Raw genomic sequence first — 13,228 nt, 5'->3', positions numbered from 1 at the left:
GGTTATGCGACGCGTCATGAGGCGTCTCACGTGGCTACGTGATACGTCACGTAATAAAGAATATATTTTACAGCTATAGATATTAGCTTTCAAAAAACCAATGAAGTTCACTGAAAAAAACCATAGGTTATAGACCATATATAGTTAGGAATTTGCATTTACAAAACCTTGAAAATTCACTGAAAAAACCATAGGTTAGAGACCATATATAGTTAGCTGGACATTTTATTGACATAAAACCAATGAAATTCCATATATAGTTAGTTGCACTAACTATATATCGCGCACCCGCAATCCACTGCTGATGATGTCACATATTACATCATTCATGACATGGTCAGTGACATCACTGATGACATCACTGATGACATCTCAAATGACATCACTGATGACATCTCAAATGACATCACTGATGACATCATGACACACCAATACCAGTTACTACATACGCACTCACTGATTCCTACGTCTACACACACATTCACTCATTCACCCATACAATCACTCATACATACAGTCACTCATTATTACAACACTATCATATGCACTCATACACCTATGCAGACACTCACACACTGCCACTCATCCATGGAGTTACTCACACACCTAGTCAGTCCTGTAAAGAATCAATCACACTTCCATTTCCTCATCTATACAGTTAAACACAGAACACCATACTTCAGTGACATCACTGATGACATCACTGATGACATCTCAAATGACATCACTGATGACATCTCAAATGACATCACTGATGACATCATGACACACCAATACCAGTTATTATATAGGCACTCACTGATTCCTACGTCTACACACACATTCACTCATTCACCCATACAATCACTCATACATACAGTCACTCATTATTACAACACTATCATATGCACTCATACACCTAGTCAGTCCTGTGAAGAATCAATCACACTTCGATTTCCTCATCTATACAGTTAAACACAGAACACCATACTTTTCACACATATACTAACACATACTTACTCTCTTATACAATCACTGATACAAGTACACATTGATATGCACAGAGTCACACACCTCCCAGCCAGCCACACACACACTCAGTCTTCCATACATCCACTCATTCTTCAATATGTAAAACATATTTAAACTTTACAAAAACACACAGACACTAGATGATGTCATCAGTGATGTCATTTGAGATGTCATCAGTGATGTCATCAGTGATGTCATTTGAGATGTCATCAGTGATGTCATCAGTGATGTCACTGACCATGTCATGAATGATGTAATATGTGACATCATCAGCAGTGGATTGCGGGTGCGCGATATATAGTTAGTGCAACTAACTATATATGGAATTTCATTGGTTTTATGTCAATAAAATGTCCAGCTAACTATATATGGTCTCTAACCTATGGTTTTTTCAGTGAATTTTCAAGGTTTTGTAAATGCAAATTCCTAACTATATATGGTCTATAACCTATGGTTTTTTTCAGTGAATATATATATATATATATATCACGCTCCAATTTCCCTTCATTTACGAAGAAAACAAGACAGCACTCGAGGAGTTCTTCTCACCCACGCAAGTTTTTATTGTTCGGGGGGTTTACACAGACGCGTTTCGGCGTGCTGCCTTCGTCAGTGTGAATTACACATGTATACCAGCCGGCATGTTAATAAAGCATTATCTCAAACACAGAAAGTGACAGAGGACTAACCCCACTGTGGTCACTATAGGCGCCATCTTAGAATTGTTCAAATGTGCCATCACAGTATATACACAAGGTGCGGCTAAAGCCCACCAATGGACTAATATACGAAAACAGGGGGTGTATTTAACATCAAAAATTTTAAGACATAAACAAAACATAGAGCCGTGGATCGGCTAATGTCCTCTATCATTTGTTATCATCATGACAGTGCTTAATTGTATACAGATATATATAAACATTTCCTATTAAGTACCAAAAAAAGTATCAAAATTGATCATCAAAATTCATATATATCGGGTAGTTCAAAATCACGTTTATAGTTGATATAGATGTTTCATCACATTCTTAACCTAATGTTCATGTGCTATGAAAAAAAATACTTAATTACATACACAAGATGTAAAATGAAGCAACCAAGCAACAATGGAGAAACCATCTAAGTGCTATACTATACAGATAGGTGCCATGATCCCACAGCACCTATAACAGAGCATCTGTCTGCGTTCATAAATCAGAATTCCATTATATAAATTGTCTAAAAAGATCAAATTCCAGCCACATTAAACATCAAAGGAACCAGACTCAAATTACATATACTCCCATTTACAGTTTTCATGGCCTGATTTAGTACCGTACTAATCTTGATGTTACAGACTTTATTTTCCAAGATGGAACGCCATCTCCTCCCCACTATTGAGGCCCTTCGGATACTTCGTAGAGAGATCTATAATATATCGCGACTCCAATCTACGGAGTCGTCTCAAACGGTCTCCACCTCTTACATTTGGAGGTACTATGTCTAGGCCAAAATATTGTAGTTGTTGACGATCCCGACCATGCACTTCAGCAAAGTGGCGGGCCACCGGATAACTTGGGTCTGCTTTGTCTATGGCCCTGAGGGTTTCCAATATCCTCAGTTTTAGCTCTTTAATTGTACTGCCGATGTAGCAAAGGCCACAGGGGCAGTGCAAGCAATAAACCGCATATTGCGTACTACAGGTGATGAATTTTTTGATGGATATTCTCTTCCCTGTTTCAGATATCACGTACGATAGAACCCTCCTACTGCCCACACAGGCTTTGCAGCGTCCACAAGGATAAAACCCCTTCTGGTCCCTTAAGGTATTTGTTTTGGACAGGGCCTTATCCAGATGACTAGTGACAAGCATGTCTCCCACTGACCTTGCTTTACTGAATGTTAGTAGTGGGTAAGATGGTAAATCCTCTTTTAATACAGTGTCTGTTTGTAGAATGTGCAAATTTTTTCTAAGCATCATTCTAAAGTCGTTGGCCCCAGCTGAATAGGGAGTAATGAGCCTGAATTTGCCTTTATTGGTGGTTGTATCCCTTTCACGGCCAGACGTAATGGGCTTGGCAGTGAGTAAGGTCCCTCTTGAGATCTTTCTGACTTTCTTCAGCATCCTTTGCAATAGTGCTTCGCCATATCCCCTGATCTTAAAATGGGACAGGCATTCCGAGGCAGCCGCCTCGAAGACGGAATCCCTGGAGCAATTCCTTTGGAGTCTCAATTGCTCTCCGTAAGGAATGCTATTGATGAGTTGTGGGGGGTGACTGCTGCTGGCAAAGAGTGTAGAATTGCCAGCAGTCTCCTTCCTATATAGGGTCGTGTGTAGGTGCTCTCCCTCAACAAACACTCTCAGGTCCAGATACTACGCTGCCACCGGACTAACCGAACCCGAGAAGTGCAAGTTGAGGTTGTTCTTATTCAGTACCCTGATGTACTCTTCGGCTGTATGCAAACTTCCGTTCCATACGATGAATAAGTCATCGATGTAACGATGCCAACACGCGATGCTTCCCGTATCCTGTCCAACCTTGCAGCTCCTGGGCACCTGCTCCTTCCCACCAGCCCACGAACAAGTTCGCGTAGCTGGGGGCAAAGCAGGTGCCCATCGCCGTCCCTGACTTCTGTAAGTACAGTTGATCTTCAAATAAAAATACATTGTGTGTTAAACAAAACTCAACAAATTCTAGGATCATGATGTTATGTCTTGCAAATCTCATTTGACGCTGATCGAGTGCATGTCGGATTGCTTTTAGACCATGATGATGTTCAATACATGTATATAAGCTGGTAATATCCAGCACCAAAAGCAAGTATCCTGAATTCCATTCTAGATCATGTATTTTCATTAGGAAATCTTTAGTATCCCTAATGTACGATTTCAAAGTCAATACCAAAGGAAACAGGATATTGTCCACGAATCGAGACATGTTCTCGGTTAGGCTGCCAATAGAAGAAATAATCGGACGACCAGGTGGACTGTCTCTATTTTTGTGCAGCTTAGGGAGGTGGTAGAAGGTGGGGGTCATGGGACAGTTATTATGCAAGAACAGATGTTCCTCCTTTCCCAGCATCTGAATGTCATACCTTTTTTTAATCAGAATGTCGTATTCTTTGATGCTCTGTTGATAGACATCATTGGTACATTTCATATAAAACTTCTCATCCGAGAGTTGCCTCAGTGCCTTGTTCTTGTAATAGTCCCTAGTCATTAAAACCATATATATATATATATATATACATATTACCTACTGGCGGTCGCCAGTAGGTAGTTATAGTTAGGACCTAGTTTCCATAGGAAATCCGCAACCTACTATTGGGAATAACTTTGGCATTGATGGACGGAATTGGCTGAATTTCTCCACGGAAATGGCCAGCTCCGCTACGCTCCTTCCCTGAAAGTTTGGGGGGGGATTCGTGAAGTGGGGGCTGAGATAAAAGGGGGGTCCCAAAACGTGTTTTCCCCATGTTAATTTCCATATGGCGGTTGGACTCACTTTTAGCCCGAACGGAAGAATGGATTTCCTCCAAACTTGGCAAAATTGTAGGGACTGGTAGCCCGATGTGCCTTTGCTATGTCTCAAGATATGTGCTCCAGTGGATTTTGAGTAATTTAGGTTCAAAAAAATATATATATCTATAAGCGCGATGATGATGTATGATGTAATATGTGATGTCATCAGTGATGTCATTGGAGATGTCATCAGGGATGTCATCAGTGATGTCATTTGAGATGTCATCAGTGATGTCATCAGTGATGTCACTAACCATGTCATGAATGATGTAATATGTGACATCATCAGCAGTGCATTGCGGGCGCGCGAGTTATAGTGAGTCCAACTAACTATAACGTCGGAATTTCAATGGTTTTATGTCAGTAAAATTTCCAGCTAACTATAACTGGTGTGAAACCTATGGTTTTTCAGTGAATATATATATAAATATTCACTGAGAAACTAAAGGTTACAGGAAAGTTAAGAAGAAGAAGAATTTAATGTTCAGTAAATACAAACTTACAATGTAACGCCTTTTGCACATTTCATACATAATATCCCAAACTAGCAACTTTCTAAACGCACATTTGAAAAATAAAGTTTATTCCCAAAATTAAAACAATTAATTCCTAGTTTAAAACCACCGTAAAATATACTGCCAAATGTGTTTTTTCGACAGACATGTTCCACGTACCATTTCCACTGTGCCTAAAGTGCCCTATTTTCCCATATAATTATTAATCATGCTACATGCTTAGGTAATCCCATTCAGTGGGGTAACAAGGTAAATTACTTCGGTATGACCTGAAGGGTATCTTAGCAAGCTTTTTATTGACCTCTGGCAATAAATAAAGTTAGCTTACATCATATAAGGTTTTAAAGTGCAATATGCCTTTTGTAAAATCATCTCAAAGCTTTACAGGTACTAGGCCCTTATTGTTCACTTTGTTTAAAATGTCCATATAACAATGAGCCTATATGGCTCTTTTTATAGGTATAAACTGTACGGGGGTTGTGTGGAATGCACACCTGTTCATTCCTGCTAATTCAAAGTTCATCATGACGTACTCCAATATGCGTGCTACTTTAGTTGCAGTGTCATGCCCATGAGACACTGAAATAGTTCACGACAAGGAAAAGGGGCGTGTCTGCGCCCCAAACCAAGTGCACTGCGAAATCTGCCACCTTTGGCGCTGCTTACTTTCTTTTGTAATCCATTTTAACTTATTATCCATGTTCTCATCTGTTTAATGCGATTCTTTATTCAATTATCATCCCCTTTAAGACTTCAGCGGCCTTTTCCCAAATTTCTAATGTTCTGCCTGTGCCACTCGGGGCCTCTTGAAAGAACATGACTAATGCAGGGTTTTCATAAAAAGCAGTGTTTATTTAGTACCCAATGCATTTCGGGCTGATATAGCCCTTCTTCGGGGGGTCACTGTGAATAAATAAAAAATATATACAATATAGGTACACACTACACAATATAAGTTATCCCAATCAGTGGGGTTACAACATGAATCACTATGATATGTGCTGCTGGATATCTCACAAGCTTTTTTATTTTTTACTGGGCCCTGACATTAGATAAAGTGAGCGTATGTCATATACAGTGTTAAAGAACAATGAGCCTTGTGTAAAGTCATCTAAAATCGTCACAGTTACTAAGGCCTTATTTTTCGAAGTTATTCAAGGTGGTCATATATTAATGAGCCAGCATGACTCTTGCTATGATTATCTCCCCTTCCTTGCAGTTTTTTCCTAACTTGAAAGAATAATGAGAAGCGAAAACCCTTCACTGTGTACTGTACTGTACAGGAACATTAAAAATTAGGCTGATGTTTCACTCGTACACATCCAGAAAAATTCAGCCGCTATAGTTAGTGAGCTAACTATAACACACGCCCTCAATGCATTGCTTATGACCTCACATATTACATCACCCATGACATGGCCAGTGACATCACTGATGACATCATCCATTGACTGTGTTTTAAAAAAGTTTATAAGTGTTACATATATATACCAGTGGGTATATGAGTACATGTATGGATGATTCAGTGGATGCATTACTGACTGTATAAATTAGTGATCAGGTGTCTCAGTGACTGTTTGGGGGAATGACTAGGTTGTGTGAATGTCTGGATCAGTCTCTCAGATGGTGTCTAAGTAGCTGTATGGGCTGGTTGCCTGAGTATCAGTATGGGTGTATGAGTATCTGTGTGGATGGATGAGGGTGTGTGTGACTGCCTGCATGGATGAGTGATTGGGTGAGTCAGTGGCTGTATGGGTTAGTGAGTGCATCTGTTAAGCTCTGTATTAGTGACTGAGTGTGTGTATGGCTGTGTGGGTGAGTGAATGGATGCTTCAGTGGTATATGGGTAAGTGACTGTATATTTGAAAGGCAGTATAGGTGAGTGTTGGAGTATATGAGTGCCTGTATGTGTGAGTGAGTGAGTGATTGTTAGAGTGGCTGTATGCATGAGTGTGTGCTTGTGTCAGTGACTTTATAGGTGAGTGAGTATGTGTTAGTATTGGTATGAATAAGTGAGTAGATGTGTGTATAACTGTATAGGTGAGTTAGTAGCTGTGTGATTGACTCTATGGGTGAGTAAGTAGATGTGTGAGTAGCTGTATTGGTGACTGACAGTGTGTGAGTGGATGTATAGGTATAAGGGGGGATAAATCAGTGGCTGTATTAGTGAGTGAGATGGTGTATGAGTGGCTGTATGGGAGACTGAATGGATGTTTGTGTAGACCTATGAATCAGTGAGTGGGTGTGTAAGTAGTGGTAGGGCTGTGTAAATAGTTTTGAGAATAGTAGTGTAGAAGTTGGAGTGGATGTATGAAAGGTTATATTGGGGTGTGAGCGGGTGCGTCAGAGTTTATGTGGATGATGCCATCAGTGATGTAATCAGTGATGTCAATTAAAATGTCATCAGTGATGTCATCAGTGATGTGACTGACCATGTCATGAATAATGTAATATGTGAGGCCATAAGCAGTGTATATGGCAGCAGATATGGGAGACTATGCAGCTCTCACATAGTTATCCAGTGTTCTGGGGTGACCAGCAGGGGGGCCTCTGTCCAATGAGATGCTAGGTGCTGCCTCAAAGCACAACAACTTCCTCCAAAGTGTGGCGTTTTCTTGCCCCATAAAACATTGCACTTCTAAAATCTAACATGGATGATTTCTCTCCAGAGTAGTAAGAGCTAGCTAAACCATCCCACAGTGTGGCTCATTTCCATTAGCTCTGCTCTCACGGACCTCTGCAAATTCTTGTTCTAAGTCTTCATCTGGCTGGGGCACAGGATCTGGGGATAGGTACGCCTGGCATTCCTTACTGAGCTGCTCTCTCTTTAAGCTCAGTTTGATTTACCTAGGCCCCCCTACAGGTCCCATCCTCCCCAGCTGCAGAGATATTTCCATCAGATGTGCTCAGGCCAGGCCACTTATCACCTAGTCAAAGCTGCCTGGCTAAGCCTCTTAAAGCTGATCAATCAGCAGAGACTCTTAGAAGGCTGGATTTTGGCTTACAGCAGAGAAAGTTCCATAACTACTCTTCGTAACTAGTTATGATAAATTCAATAGTGGCACGTTGTTCTATTTATCAATACCAATCTTTTAAGCCCTTGAATAATATTTTACTCCTTTCCTAGCAATAGTTATATCTACATAAAAAAGAGCAGTGCTAGCCTTTGGAGCTATGTATCCACAATGGGGAAAAATTAAATGGGCATTTTTTTCTCACCAGGACATATTAAACATATTTTATTAAGTCCCTAAATATAATTACATGTTCCCCACCCCAGGGACACCAAGGGAGACCTGGAGGTTGCCAAATATGGAACAATAAGGTAGATTATCACTTTTAAAGTGCCCATACCTCCAAAGTCTTGTTTGTACATAATGCACTTTTAAAGACAGTCTGCAAAGCCAGGCTGCATATAAAATGACAGCAGCACTCAGTAGTGCACACATGCGAGTGCAGAAAATCTGCTGGGCCTCTAACCTTCCATGCCCTATTATCTACTAGGGATTTATAGGGTCTATCAATGCCAATTGTGAGAAGTTACTTTTAAAGACAGGCTGCAAGGCAGGACTGCCTTTGAGAGGTGAGTAGGCACACAGAAGCGCACATATGCACATGCAGGAAATCTTCTGGGCCTCTAAACGTCCATGCCCCATTATCTACTAGGGACTTGTAGGTAGATTTCACCCCCTGCCCTTATTATCTAATATAATGACTTATATGGTATGTCATTGCCAATTGGAAGTGAACACCATTATTTGCACCTTGTTAAGCATAGCACTGACCATGGACCTGCCAAGCAGAGCCCAGGGTACAGTCAGACACCACCAGTATCATTCAGCAAATAAAATGGGGGATAACTGGGCAAAAGTGTGACTTTCTAACTACATATAAATTGGTAGATATATATAGATATGTACACATGCATATATATTAGCTACTGACGGTCGCCAATAGGTAGTTATTGTTAGGACCAAGTTTCCATAGGAAGAACATATTTTGTTTTGCTTATAACTTTGGCTACGTTTGATGAATCTTCATGAAATTTTCTAAACTAATTCGTTGTTCATATCAGCTCCTATTCCGAAAGTTTGGGTTGATTCATCAAGGGGGGCCGAGATAAAATTGGAGTCCCAAAACATGTTTTCTCCATGTTAATTTCCATAGGAAATTTTAGACAAGGCTACAGGTCGAACGGGTGAACAGAATTACCCCAAATTTGGCAGGAAGAAGGGTCTTTGTCTAGAAAGCGCGCTTTTGTTTATTTGGTGTACATTCTTGCAGTAGTTTTGGAGAAATATGACATTTACAGATATCGATATTCGGGAATTTTGCCATGTGATTGACTGAGCCGTTACGAGCACGAGCTTGCTGCTTATTGGCAGCGAGCGGTGCGAGCGGTTGCAACTAGGAAGTGTTGGCCGCCATTTTTTGATTCTGTTGTAGTGAGTAAGGGGAAAAAAGGGAAAAAAAAGTAGGAAAGAGGAGTATAGGAGCACTGTCACCTCTGTGGGGTTTTTAGGGTGTGCTGTAGAGGGGTTGCAAAGCGAAGTATTCACCCCAACCGGTGTGAAAGTGGTGGGCTTTGGAAATTAAATGAGGTATTGCCTAGAGTCTGATGCTGCTAAGTTGAGCTGGTGCGGGACTCGGGGATTAAAGAGTGAGCACAAATTGTGTGTCTTATTCTGTGAAGTCATGTGCCGTGGCCGCTGCACAACACCTGTGGAAGTAGTGTCAGCCTGTGTTTATACCTACTAGGACGAACTACTGACCCGTACGTGTCTGAAAGTCTAGAGTCTCATGGTGCTAAGCTGAGCTGCTGCCGGAGTCGGGGATGAAAGCGTGAGCCCAAACTGCGTGTCATATGCTGTGAAGTCATGTGCTCTGGCCGCTGTGCCACATCTGTCCAAGTAGTGTGAGCATGTAGTTATACCTACTCGGAGGAATTTTAGTTTCGAACATTGTAACTTGTGCATGGTGCTTAGGGGGTGTTATACAGGAAATGCGAAGGTAAATTTGCAAGTATCAAATCAATTCAGTATTTGTAAAGTGCAAACTACTCACTCTTACAGGTCTGATGGCGCTGGGGACGTAAGCTGAGCTGCTGCCGGACTCGGGGATAAATCCGCTGAACTACTGACCCCTACCAGTCTGAAAGTGCAGGGTACGGAAATTAAGTGTGGTATTGCCTACAGTGTCATGCTGCTAAATTGAGCTGCTGCTGGACTCGGGATGAAATTGTGAGCCCAAACTGTGTGTCCTGTGCTGTGAAGTCATGTGCTCTAGGCGCTGTGCCACACCTGTCCTACTTGTATATGGTGCTTAGGTGGTGTTTTACAGGCAGTGTGAATGTAAATGAATAAGGTATTTGTAAAGCTCAAGGTCCTCACCCCTATGGGTGAGTAGAGCCGGTGATCAAATCGAGAGCTCTGTGCTGCAAAGTCAGATGGTCTGGCCACTGCACCACAGCTGTGTGGAGAATAAATGTTTGCGAGGGTCCAGGAGTTGCAGGTACCTGGCCCTAAAATAGTGGGCCTAAGTTGTAAATTATAGGGTGGCTCTAAAAAGAGCCCTTGTGTTAATTAGTTGGAGCTACATATAAGTGCAGATGCACACCTTCAAGTTATTCAGCCAAATCCGATTTCACTGATCTGTGAAGTGTACTCCATCACCTCTGTAGATATCAGCCATATCAAAACGTATGTTGTTGTTCTAGATGGCCCCCATTTTGTGGTCTCTGAGGTAGGCAGACACAGCTTTGCTGAATTTCTTCCTAGATTTTTCAATCTGAGGACCAAATTGTTTTGACCATTTCCACTTCTGTCTTTGGCATATATTGGAATATACAAAGACAGTTTGAGGCAAAAGTTACATCAGTTGTCCAAAGGAGTCCTTCATAAGCATTTCCAAACCTACCCTAGTCAATGTGACTAGGTCGTTTCCACCACAGTGCACAATCATGAGGTCAGGGTGTTGGAGATGCAAACAGGTTTTAACCTAAGGCAACAATTGGTGCCACTTCAATCCTCTCTGAGCAAACCATTTAATGTCCACATTTTGTAAACCTCGGTCTAAGTCAATATGTCTCTGTTCTGCATACCTCTTGTACCAGAACATATAGCTATGTCCTACGATCCACACTAGCATTTTGAAGGTATGGCTGGAAGGTATGGAAAGATGTCTGTAGATCATGCAGTTCCTTCGTAGAGTAAGAGATATGTTTAAAGATGGGGAACTACTTTTTTTATTCAGATCAAAGAGAGAGAGAGGACTAGATATGCTAGCCCGTATCCCCTGGGTTTATATGTAAGTATCAATGGGGGCTAGCTAACTTTAAGGGGAAGAAAAAGAGTGACTCAGGTACGTCAGACAATACAAGGAAAGCGCGATGTCTTCCTTTGAAAGCCCTCACCCACCGACCTAGTCGGTGGCATGCTTCATCATCGGGCCCACCACAGTGGCACCGAATGTGCCCCGGGTGTGCTGCAACGCCAGGAGACTGCGGAGCTGGTATTATTGCTGCGTGTGCAGTGAAGGGGTGAGAAGTGAAAGTTTAAAAAGCTATACAGGCGGTCCCAGCACCCGAGGGTTAACAAGTGTTTAATAAACTGGGCCTCCGTTAGCTGTTTAAAAAGGCGAAAGGACAAAGTGGAGTGATTAATGATCTCCCTTGTCCTGTGTGGTCTACATGTTTCTGCCAGTGCCTTTTCTATTATAAGCTGGCTTTCCTCAGGACCAAAGAGTTAAGTGAAAAAGTGCAATTAAATAATAAACTAATAAACTATATTAAGTGATTGTGTTTTTTGTTGGCTATGTGTTGCGCTCGCTAAGGCGCTGTAGCTGTTAGAGGGGGATTCCCTCAGGCTTGTCTACATAAAACACATAGGACATAGACAAGACGTACAGGGGAGAGTCATGTTAGGTTGGCAGTTTTTAGAACTCATGGTGGCCGGCTCATAGGGTGGTGTTCGACATAAAACCGGCTAGGGTGAGCTCATAGCGATTGTATGAGGCTAGTGAGACTGTAAAAACAACCGTAGGTGGGTAGTGGTGGGCTAAAAAACGAAATTACAAGGTGAGGTACAGGAAAGTACTAGTTCTAGGTCCTCACTCTGTTATTTCTCTGTAAAAAGCCTCATGGGTCGCCTGGCAGAGAAAGAGACCCTGTGGAGATAAATGAGGTTCACAAGGCTGTCTAACCTGTAGGAAAGAAGAGTTTTGGCTTACCCCATGGTGTTGGACAAGCGGTTTTACTCACGAGTAGTTCGGTCTGGTTCCTCCTTGGACCTATTCGTCCTTCCGCGGCGCCCGGTGTGAGCTGAGTGGGCTGCCCCGTTTTCTATTTATATGGTTTTGTAAACTCAGTACACCTGTTCAGGTTAGAAAGAGGGAGGGGTGCGCGGTAAACGCTGTCTCATGCCGAGACTGGCTGCGCATGTGCGGAGGAGTAGTGCGCGTTGGCAGCGCATGCGCGATAGACTGTTTTAGCGCATGCGCGGTAAGTTGTTGTAGCGCATGCGCAATAGACTGCTGTAGCGGTATTGTGCTTGCGCATGCGTGGTAGCGAGTAGTTCAATAGAACTGAGTCTGAGAAATGGCAAAATTAACTATATTAGTTACATTCATGTGGCTCAGTCAGCAAGGGTATGCTGCTGTCGATTGAGACAGGCATTAGAGGAGAAGAATGGGCTAGGGAGGGGGACGTTCATGTAGGAACATGGTGGCACTGGTACATCACGAGTTTTGCAGGAGTGTCTATGTGGCCAGACTGTTCCACGGGATGGAATCATTAAGGCCTTTGGTATGGGTGGAAAGACGGTAAATCCAGCGTTGTTCCTTATTTAGTAAGAGTTTTTCATCCCTGAGGTTGTCAAATTTCTCAATGACAGTCCATGTGAAGTCATTTGGTGTGTGGTTGTGGGTCAGAAAGTGGTCTGTAAGCTTACTGATGTTTTTCCCACATCAGTAAGCTTACAGACCACTTTCTGTCATTGAGAAATTTGACAACCTCAGGGATGAAAAACTCTTACTAAATAAGGAACAACGCTGGATTTACCGTCTTTCCACCCATACCAAAGGCCTTAATGATTCCATCCCGTGGAACAGTCTGGCCACATAGACACTCCTGCAAAACTCGTGATGTACCAGTGCCACCATGTTCCTACATGAACGTCCCCCTCCCTAGCCCATTCTTCTCCTC

The sequence above is a fragment of the Lissotriton helveticus genome, chromosome 1_1 (genome assembly GCF_964261635.1).
Source record: "Lissotriton helveticus chromosome 1_1, aLisHel1.1, whole genome shotgun sequence".
NCBI classification, from domain to species: domain Eukaryota; kingdom Metazoa; phylum Chordata; class Amphibia; order Caudata; family Salamandridae; genus Lissotriton; species Lissotriton helveticus.
Note: the sequence above shows the minus strand (reverse complement) of the source record.